We start from the raw sequence: 10,004 nt of genomic DNA on the forward strand, positions 1-10,004 counted from the left end.
GGAAACCTCATTCCCCTCCCCAGCCTTTTACCAGTGATGGTTCAAAAAAATGTACATTTTTGAACTTAGTCACATCCCACCCCACCCACAGTCCTTAACGCCATGTACAGACCTAAGAAAGAGATTTCAGTTTCCTTCTTCTGCTGATGAACTTCTGTCTAAACATTTGCTTTTTTCACTGCTGGAGCCTGGAGATACTGCCTCCCCATGAAATGACTACTCTGGCTAAGGTTACGAATAAAATATAGTCTTTCTCTGTTAGATTTCAGCTAGCTGTATGAATAATATTCCCTCAAGACATACTCATTATATTGAACAATGAATCTACTGGGGGACACTTTTGCAATGACTAATGGGTATAAATAGAAAGGAAAGGAATTAATTAGTGCCTTTATCCTGGGAAAAGAGGGGGCTGAAAGGGATCAGATAGGAAAAAAAAAGGCCTTTCCTCTGAACATGGGGGTACAGCAGAGTGGGCTGCTGGGCTGGGAGGTGGCTGGCCCAGGTTCGGGTGACTTCCCTCAGGAGTCTGGTGGCCTGGCAAGGACACATTAGGGCTCAGCAGTTGAGCTGATTTATTTGAAATGTTAATCTTGTCTTTAATCCCAGCTTTGTCTCTCCTAACCACACCGTTCTCCTGCCCTTGGGTCTTAAACAAATGTTTCCAACATCAACCCTTGCATGGAGCTGAATCCTTGGGACAGATTATGTGTAATTCCTATTTCCACAGGACCAGTAAAAAGGAATTAGAAAGGAAATATGAAAAAAAAACCTTGAAGCCAATGAGAGCTTTTTTACTGACTTTAGGGATCTGTGATTCAGGTCCTAAATGAAAATCTGTCACTTCAAGGTTGCAACTTGTAACTAAAGATGTTTACCAAAAGAAAGCATTAAGTTTAGCCTCTTGAAAAACCCTAATCCTCACAACCCCCCAGAAGGTGGAGGACTCTGAGAAATGAGCTTGGCTGTCCTCAGTTGGGATGCTTTAGCACAGGATGCAATAGTGCAGCAATCAAATATGAGCCCAGGTCAATACTAAAGGCAGCAGTTAAGGTCTGCCAGCATAGCACCGTGATGGTACACCAGCAGCAGTACCTCCAACACTGCCTGAAAGCGGCTTGCCTTGCCTTCCAGGAGCACAAAGCTGCTGAAAAGCCTTCTCTTGAGGCTTTCCCTAACTACACAGTAAGCTTTTAATTTTTATCTTATAGAGGTTAAAGGAAAATATAATCCTTCCCTCCCCAAATGTCAGGACCTTTTGGATGCAGGCAGCAAGGAGGCCAACAAGGGTCTAGAAGAGAATCTGATCAATGCTCACATGAATCAGTGGATTGACAGGCAAATGACACTGTACAGGTAAATGACAGCAACAAGTGAGACTGAACAGTAATATCTTCTGGAGTTTCTGCAGTGGTAAGGAACTGTATCTAGCTACTCACTAACAACATTGCCCTCAAACTCTCTGGAAGACAAGTGCTGTCCTGGAGCAAGGGTTTCCATCGTGACCCCTTTTGCGACCTGAATATGGGGCCAAATTTATTACAGGTTAAACTAACAATAATTTGCAAAAACTTTGCAAAAAATTGCAGTTGCAGTAACTTGCAAAATAACTTGCAAAACCAAAATTTTGCAGCTAATTCAAGTCTTGCTCACAGTTTATGCCACAGGCATACAGATGTGCCTCTGAACTGGGGTGATAGAGACCTCTGAAATCTGCGCCCACCTCAGCCACCAAGTTACGAAGCAAAAGCCCAGCACGTCTTGAACCCTCCTTGGACTGACTTTATGTGCTGAGCTCTCCTGGGACCTGCTTTCCTCCGTCAGGGTAGAGGCTGCGGGGAGCTGCCCTGCTCTCAGGACATCCCTGTCCTGGGGAGCGTGGTGGGCAGCCACCCAGCAGCTGTTCCTTGGTTTGCAGAGCTTTTCCACTTGTCCATGACTGCAACTTTTCACGTATTTGATGTGAATCCAGGGAACCCTGTGCAGCACTTTGTCCCAGCTCCCTGGGTCACGTACAGCAGAGCATTGCTTCTCTGCTTTTGGCACAACACTTAACACCTCCCCCTCCCTTACGCACATGCTCAATTTTTTTCTCTAACACAAAATGTTAGAGGCTCCTATTTCATTTGTAGCTATAGATTGACGCTCAAGAAATGTATGTAATGAAGTGTCCTCCTGGCCAAATACAACATTGCAATAAAATTCCCCTCTACCATCAGGTGAACCTGCTACTACTGACAAGGAAAATGGTGTTTGCACCGAGTGTCATAAAAATTTGAACAGGAGTTTTATGCATGTAAGAAATGTAATATAATTAGATACATAATCAGTGTTAAGAAAAAGATTATCTGAGTTGGTTTCAAAGGTCCTTCTACAAAGTAGAACAAAAAAAAAAAAAGCCCAAAACCAAAAAATATGCTGCATTATTAACTTGTATTCCTCTGAGACAAAACAAACAAATACTCTGCCGAGCAAGTTAGCAATACAGAGGTACAGAAGGAGAGCAATATTCCATCCTTCCTTAGATTCTTTTTTGATGGTACCTCAAATCAGCCCAAGAGATCAGGGTCACAAGGAAGTTAAAATATTTTTGCCAGGGATGTGACATACCCTTTTACCAGGGTAACTGAACGTCTGTGCTCTTCATTTGAGCATTAATGTGAGCCCAACCTCCAACATCAAATGAAATAATTTTGATCACATGCGCACAATAAATAACATCTTATGTTTACACTACTTTTCCTTAAGACTGCCAGTGGAACTCAAATGCTTATCTCCAGTCCAAAGAGGCTTGAGGTTTTCCAGCTTCAGTGTGTGATAAACAAAATTAATAGTGGGGAGGTGAGAGTGCAGGCATGCACTCAGTCTTTTCCATACAGTTCTTCGCCCTTCCTTCTGTCCCTCATCCATCCAGTCTCTGACAGCCTCCATCTACAAAGATAAAAATATAAAGAGAAGCAGAAATGAGGAAGAAATAATGCATTATTTGTTTCTTTTATAATTATCTTCTTGGGCACAGAAACCAGATTTTCATTTTACATTGAGATCTCCCCTGCATCACTCAGGCAGTCTAAAGGGTCCTGAAATGGTTTACATTACCTACCTGAGTGCCTCTTCACACAGCAGCATAACTAGTATAACTGCATTAAAAATGTGCCCTGCCATGAAGTCATGAAGTAAACTGTTTATGCCTACCCTAAAATTGTGTTAGCAGTTGTGGCAGGCTCACCAGTCTGCTCACAGGAGGAGCTTCAAGGCTTAACAGCTGAACCGTGTATGAGATCAGGCAAATGTGAACATCCTTAAAAGCAGCCCGCTCGTGTTGGCACACCTCACTGCCTTGCGAAGGCAGAATCGACGTCCTGTCTGCTTAGCACATCTCTGTCAGACATGAAAAAATATAAGGTGTGTCTGTGATCAAGATACAATCTATCATAGTCCACCCTCAGGGAGGCACAAGGACAAGCACAGTGAGAAAGGGTGAAGGGTGCTGGAAAAAGGAAATGGGGAAGGAAGGACTTGTATCAGCCTCCCACATCCCTTCTGGGGAATCCAGATAATTGAAGGCTGTAGGAGTGCTTGATAGAAAATCCCAGACCAGGGACGATTAAGTTCTCCAGGCCTCTCATCAAGAACACATGGATCCCATCGAGAGACCACAGCTTGGCCAGCGGTGAACAGATGTCTCCTTGGAGGAGGACTGGGCGCTGGCAGTGTCTGGCAACAGGAGACAGCAGGCAGCAGATGGTTTTGGCAAAGCCTCTGTTGCATTTTGTCTCTGTGAGCAAACAGCAAGCTTGCCTCCGGTCCAGGGTTTTGCTCTTGAAGCCTTTGGGAAGAGGCAGGGCAGCATGCGAGTTGCCAGATCTATGTTTGCCCGTCTGCAGCCTTGGTTGTAGATGGTGCAGTCACCACAGAAAACCATGTGGGCTCCCTGCCCACCAGCAGCAAAAGCAGGGGCTGACGCTGGCTGTTAGGGAGCACACCAGAGAGGACCTGAACCAGAAATGCCAGTAAAGATTACAGCCTGGGTTTGCTACCTCTGAGCTGCTGATATGTATGAGCAGCACCAGCCCCAGTTTCAATAGCATCATGATGCTTTCAGGGAAAACATGTTTCCAGAACCGGGAGTTGCTTTCATGCAGCCCGAAGTCCATGTTTCAGGGCAACACGTATTTAAGAGCTATCATTTGAATATACATTCATTACAAAGTCTTTTAGTACCATCACAGCCTTAACATACACGTGCTGCAAACTCTACCTTTCCTCCCAGACGATTCAGATGGAGATGATAACACTGTGTCTATGCACTCAGTAAACAACCTCCCTCACCCTACAAAACACCAAAATTAAGAAGGTTACAAGTTTAAACACATATATGTGACAATTTCCACCCCTTGCCCCTATGGAGCAGGATACAGGGTTTATGCTGTAATAACCTCCATCTCTGGCCTGTGCAGAACAGACATCCCAGAACATGACAACCGCTTGAAAATTCACCTATTGCAGACTCCACGTGCTGTCCCTCCACAGGGGTATCCCCTTTGCAAGAACAGCAGGATTCATCCACTGCTCCACATATCCCTTCACCAGTCCCTCCCAAAGACCTTCTGCCTTGCACGGGACACTGTGCGCCCCAGCAGCCTGCTCTCATGAGCTATCAGCTGCATCCCACCAGCTCCGGTATCCCAGCACCACTGTAACCACTGCAGGAACATCTCCCCATTTCCCTGTCCCAAGTGTTGGGATCCCCCTCTGGGGGGGTCACTCCCGCCTCTCCACCTCCTCCTGCAGCAGCTCTGGGGGCAGCTTCAGTGCTGACTTCCAACCAGGAGCCCCAACTAGTGCCCCTGTTAGCAGCTCATTGCACTCCCTAAAGCCGTTGGTTGGACTCTTGAGCCCTGTTAAGCAGCCCCAGCCAGCTGGGGTGAACCCTGGGCACCCCCACAGAGGAGCAGCACATGTTTTTGCAGGATCTGGCACTCAGCACAGTCCCACTGCAGCTCCTGGGCTGGTGCCTCTGGATCCTGCACGTGGTGAGGGTCCCAGCTCTGGGCCACCGGGGGATGGTCTTGGAGCAGGACCCATCCTAGGTCTGCCCAATTGCCTTCCCACCTGGGAAGAGTGCTATGGGGTCTCCCCTAACCCCACACTTCTCTCCCATTCTTCTCCCTGCCCGGGTGAAGAAAGGACTGGGTAGGACTTGAGCTCTTGACAATGGGATAACGCACATGCTCTCTGCATCCTGAGACATGGGGTAAGGGATGCTATGCCATGACATGATGGTTTCAAATGGCTCCCGTCTTCTTTTCTTGAAGCCTTGTTGTAACACAGGCCAGAAAGCAAAGCACTGTAGACAGGACTTCATCAGCAGGGCCGGGCAATAACAACACATTTGTTCTTCCCACGGTGGCTCCCTGCTCATAGGAGCTGAATGCTTTGATTGTAGAGGATTCGGCTCTGGCAAAGATTAGGCTTTTTTGGCTGGAAAGATCGATGGTCTGTTTTCAAAAGGTTTCTCCAGAAATCACATGTTTCTACAGAATACCCAGAACCGAGTCAAACGTTTGAAAGGAAACAATTCAGACATGGAGAGGTTATCTGTAACCTGATGAAGAGGCAGCTGCCAAGTCAGTATAAATTTTTTGCACCCTTCCTGCCTTGTTGGGGAGTGGGAGGGGAGCCCCACTCCACCTGCAGCCACCTCTGGCTGGTCCAGGTTTCACTGAGGCACGCACTTAATTTCCACAACAGTACATGGAGCGAGAGCAAAAAACGTGAGGGTTTCAGTGCCTTGCTGAAATCTGGCCTTAAATGAAAGAGCTGTTATTTTTCCAATCCAGTGTCCTGGGTGAGAAAAATTATTTTTTTTTCTCAATTGTTCTTAGCCCGCTGCTCCATGTTATCCATATGAGCAGGAGACAGGGAACTGGCAAGCCAGACAAGGTGTGAGAGCAAGATGGGATCCATACCGCATCCTAGTGCCGTTCCCCCACAGTCCCCAGCCCCAGCCACTGCAATAAGCTCGCAGCAGACACATTCCTTTTCCAGCTTAGGTCATGACTCTGCTTTATCTTCCCTAAAGCTCTTCATAAGCTGGGAATGCTTTTTTCCATAGGCCTGCTGGAGCACACTGCATTGTAAACCTGCACATCTGTAATGCATGGAGGAAACCTGGATCCCACATGCTGTGTCTCTCTGTAACTGGATCCTCTCTTCCTGGAGGCCAGCAATGAGCATTCAGGAGTCATGGCTCCTCTTTCTGGAGCTGTAGCTTCCCAGCCTGTGGCATGGGCACAGCCTCGAGGGTCTCCAGCACCGCTTGCTCACGCGGCCACCCCTTCTCTGGTGCCCCTGGCACAGCACCCAGCTGCTAGAAGGGACAATCAGGTCAAATGGCTGCAACTTTCTCCTTCACAGCGTATCTGAGCCCTGGGCAAGGAAAATATTGACAACCACAATGACATCTGTGCTCCTGCCACCAGACAGGCACAGCACCCGCTTCTGGCCAGAATGATCCCTAATGAATTGCTTGAGCATCCTGGGTGGTGTGCTCCTGTAAGACATATTTGAAATGCAAGGTATGAATACACAGAGCTGGTTTCTCCTGATGTAAACCTATGGCCTCCTCTTTTGGAGACTTTCCATCTGTGTGGCGATTGGAGGCAAAGGGAAATAAAAACCCCAGCCATAAATGGAAACATTTGCAAAGGAACGGGGTAAGACCAGCTGCCAAGTTACAGTTACTGCAGTATGACTAAGCAGCAAAATCAGCACAAGATACTGTACTTTCTGTAAGCTGCTGCTCTTTCACACAGACAAAAACCATGCAGCTCCCCCCGCTGTTCCTCCACCGTCCCCAGCTAGAGCTTGTTGACCAGAAACACAAAGACACCGGGAGTTAGTAAGCCTGGCTCCGGGTGCTCTGCAGCAGAGGTGGTCCCAAATCCAGCAGGATTACCTTGAAATAAGAAGTCAGGAACCATTTCAGAGTTTATAAACCTTACTCCCCACTTTCCAAGTCCCTTCTGAGCCTAGGTGATGCAGTAAAGAGGGGAGAAGATCCCTCTTTAATTTTCCTCTGCCTCATATAATGCCTTGGGATTGCAGAATGCTTTCCTCTGAAACCCTGATTAGCCCAGGGACCTGCAGGGAGGCAGAGCAGATGACTTTCTGTTGCCTCTGGTGAAATGGGGACCACCCAAATCATGTGTGAATGGCTGAGGCTGGCAGGCACCTCTGCAGATCATCCAGTTTAACCCCCTGGGTCAAGCAGGGTCAGCCAGAGCAGGCTGCCCAGGACAGTGTCTAGCTGGGTTTTGAGTATCTCCACAAATGGGGACCACACAAGATCTCTGGGCAACGGGTTCCAGTGTCTGACTGCCCTCACAGTAAAAAAAATGTTTCCTTGTTCAGGTGGAATTTCATGTGTTTCAGTTTGGGCCCGTTACCTCTTGTGCTATCACTGGGCACCACTTCTTCATTACTTCGTATCAGGTATTTACACACATGGATAAGATCTCCTGAGATTTCTCCAGCCTGAACAGTTCCAACTCTTACAGCCTCTCCCTGTATGAGAGATGCTCTAATCCCTTCATCATCCTGATGGGCCTTTGTTGGACTTTCTCTAGTATGTCCATCTCTCTCTTGCCCTAGGGAGCCCAACACTGGACACAGCACTCCAGTGCTGAGCAGAGGGGAAGGACCACCTCCTTTGACCTGCCCAGCAGAATTCCTCCTAATGCAGCCCAAAGATGTTGGCCACCTAGGCTGCAAGGGCACATTGCTGGCTCACATTCAATTACAGAACTCATCACATCATGTTGGGCAACTTTAAAGCCAGAACTGGTATATCTACTTCATGACTTAGACTTAATTCTGGTAAAAACAATCCAGGTTGGGAAAGAAGATGAACAAAAATATTCAAACAGAAAAATTATTTTCAATTCAGCAGTCAGTTCCTTTCAACATCCTATTAATATCACTTGCTTACTGAATTTCTCCTAAAAAATCAGTAAAAAGTGTCAGACTGCTATTCACTGAATGATTTTTCTTTACATATAAGACTATATTTCAAATGTTTTAATAGAATAAAAGGGACTTTTTGGACTGTTTTGATGAAAATTTCCTGGAAAAAGTGTCTAAAGTAATAAATCTATTTTTACTAATGCAGCACATATGTCCTTTCCAGTGGCTAACAAGCAATCACTCATTTAAGTGCAATAAGAAAACAGTGTTTGTGGGTCAACTGAGTACTTCAGTTCCAATTTTGCAATTGCAGTGAACACAAGCTTCTAATTTGGCTATCAAAATCAATGGAGTGTAAAAAAACCTGGAGACACAGTGGTCACAGGCTTGATTCAGCTATCTGAGCTTATAAAAAATTGCACAAAAATACATGATAACACTGTACAAAAGCTGAAGGGTAGTCTCTACTCTTGGGATCATAAGTAGCCATGCACCTCTGAAATAGCCACCGTGACCCCCTTTATAACTGGTGGAGAGAAATGGGACTTGTACGGACCAGTTTGTCACCCTCTGACCTGTCTGATAAGGTTCAGGTTAATTTTAGTCCAGACGTGCTTGTTTCTTGTCCCTGCTATGAAGAGGTCCTAAATGATTAGCTTAGATGAAGGTGTCTTCACAGAAGATAGCTCAAGCTATAGGCAATGAATACCCCCAAAAAAGGCTTATAAAAGAAGGCATCTGGCTTGGCAGTGAGGTACAGGATTCAGCCAGTATAGGCGTCTCACTAGGGTGCTCCCATGCTCCATGCACATTGGAGAGAGAGCAGAAAACATTATGCCAGAAGGGTGTCTGAACAGGAGCCGGACTTTTTTGTACATCACTGCCTTTGCCTCGTGTCCCCTGTGCACTCAGGATGGTTTTCACAGAATCTCTTGCACATGGGAATCAAGGGAGAGAGGTTCAGTTCCCATATCTCCTACAGTTTTGGTCTTGGGCAAACTCTTAATTTCTTTGTTTTGCAACACCCCACCAACAAAATAGCTTCCAAAATATTTTTCTAGCTCTTGTCTTTACCTAATAACCAGACATCACAAGCAACAAATAATATACAAACATCTTTGTTAACCACCTTGTTTAAAGTATTTTCTGGCATTACCTGTAGACCAGGCACAAGATGGTCAGAAACTGATCCTCTGATTTCAAAGCAGAAGCGTTTGAATTGTGCGATGCCTTCCTGACCCCATACAGATATGACATGGTCATATCTGTCTTTGCTATGCAGACCAGACACTGCTGTGTTATAGTTTCTCACACCAAATTGCCTTCACTTGTGAATTCCCTTCCCTACAAAACAGAAAAGCTTCCCAGATATAGCACGTTTTCTGCCTGTGATGCTTGAGTGGTACCTGTCTAGCAGCCAGACTGAGTCTATCAGAACTCCCACACAGCAGCCTGTCATCAGCTGGATGAGACAGCTCCTGCCATGTGGCAATGCCTGTATTCTGCATAAAGAACATCACGGTTGACTCACCACTCAGTTGTGCAGCATCTACCAGCGGAGTATTTCTTGGCCATGTCTTGCCACATGCAGGAAGGGCTTCCCAGGCCCTGCATAAAACATACAACAATGTGAACCCAAGGGACCCTGAATTTGCAGGAAATCCCAAATCCCCTTGCGACTATGAAGAGTGGAGACACTCAATTTGGGTTTGATAGCACTGAATTCCCAGCGCCCACCCACTTGCAAATGAGCCAGCAAGACAGCCAGCTTGCATAGCAAAGGGGACAGCGTGGGCTAGGTGATGAGACATCAACTGAAACTGGAAACCACAGGGACCCTGAGACCCTTGGACAGATCGCACAAGCTCGAAGAACATGTGGCCTTAGAGCAATCTGGCCATTTTTGCATGCAGCCCTCCTCCTACACCACAGGGAGCACGTGGTCTTCCAACACCCAGCATGGGTCTTCCCATGGGATGGGACCTGTGAGACCCAGGGATGTTGCAGAGGGAAATTTATGCAAGGCTAGTCTGCTC

Source organism: Pygoscelis adeliae, unplaced genomic scaffold (genome assembly GCF_000699105.1).
Source record: "Pygoscelis adeliae isolate BGI_AS28 unplaced genomic scaffold, ASM69910v1 Scaffold63, whole genome shotgun sequence".
NCBI lineage: Eukaryota > Metazoa > Chordata > Aves > Sphenisciformes > Spheniscidae > Pygoscelis > Pygoscelis adeliae.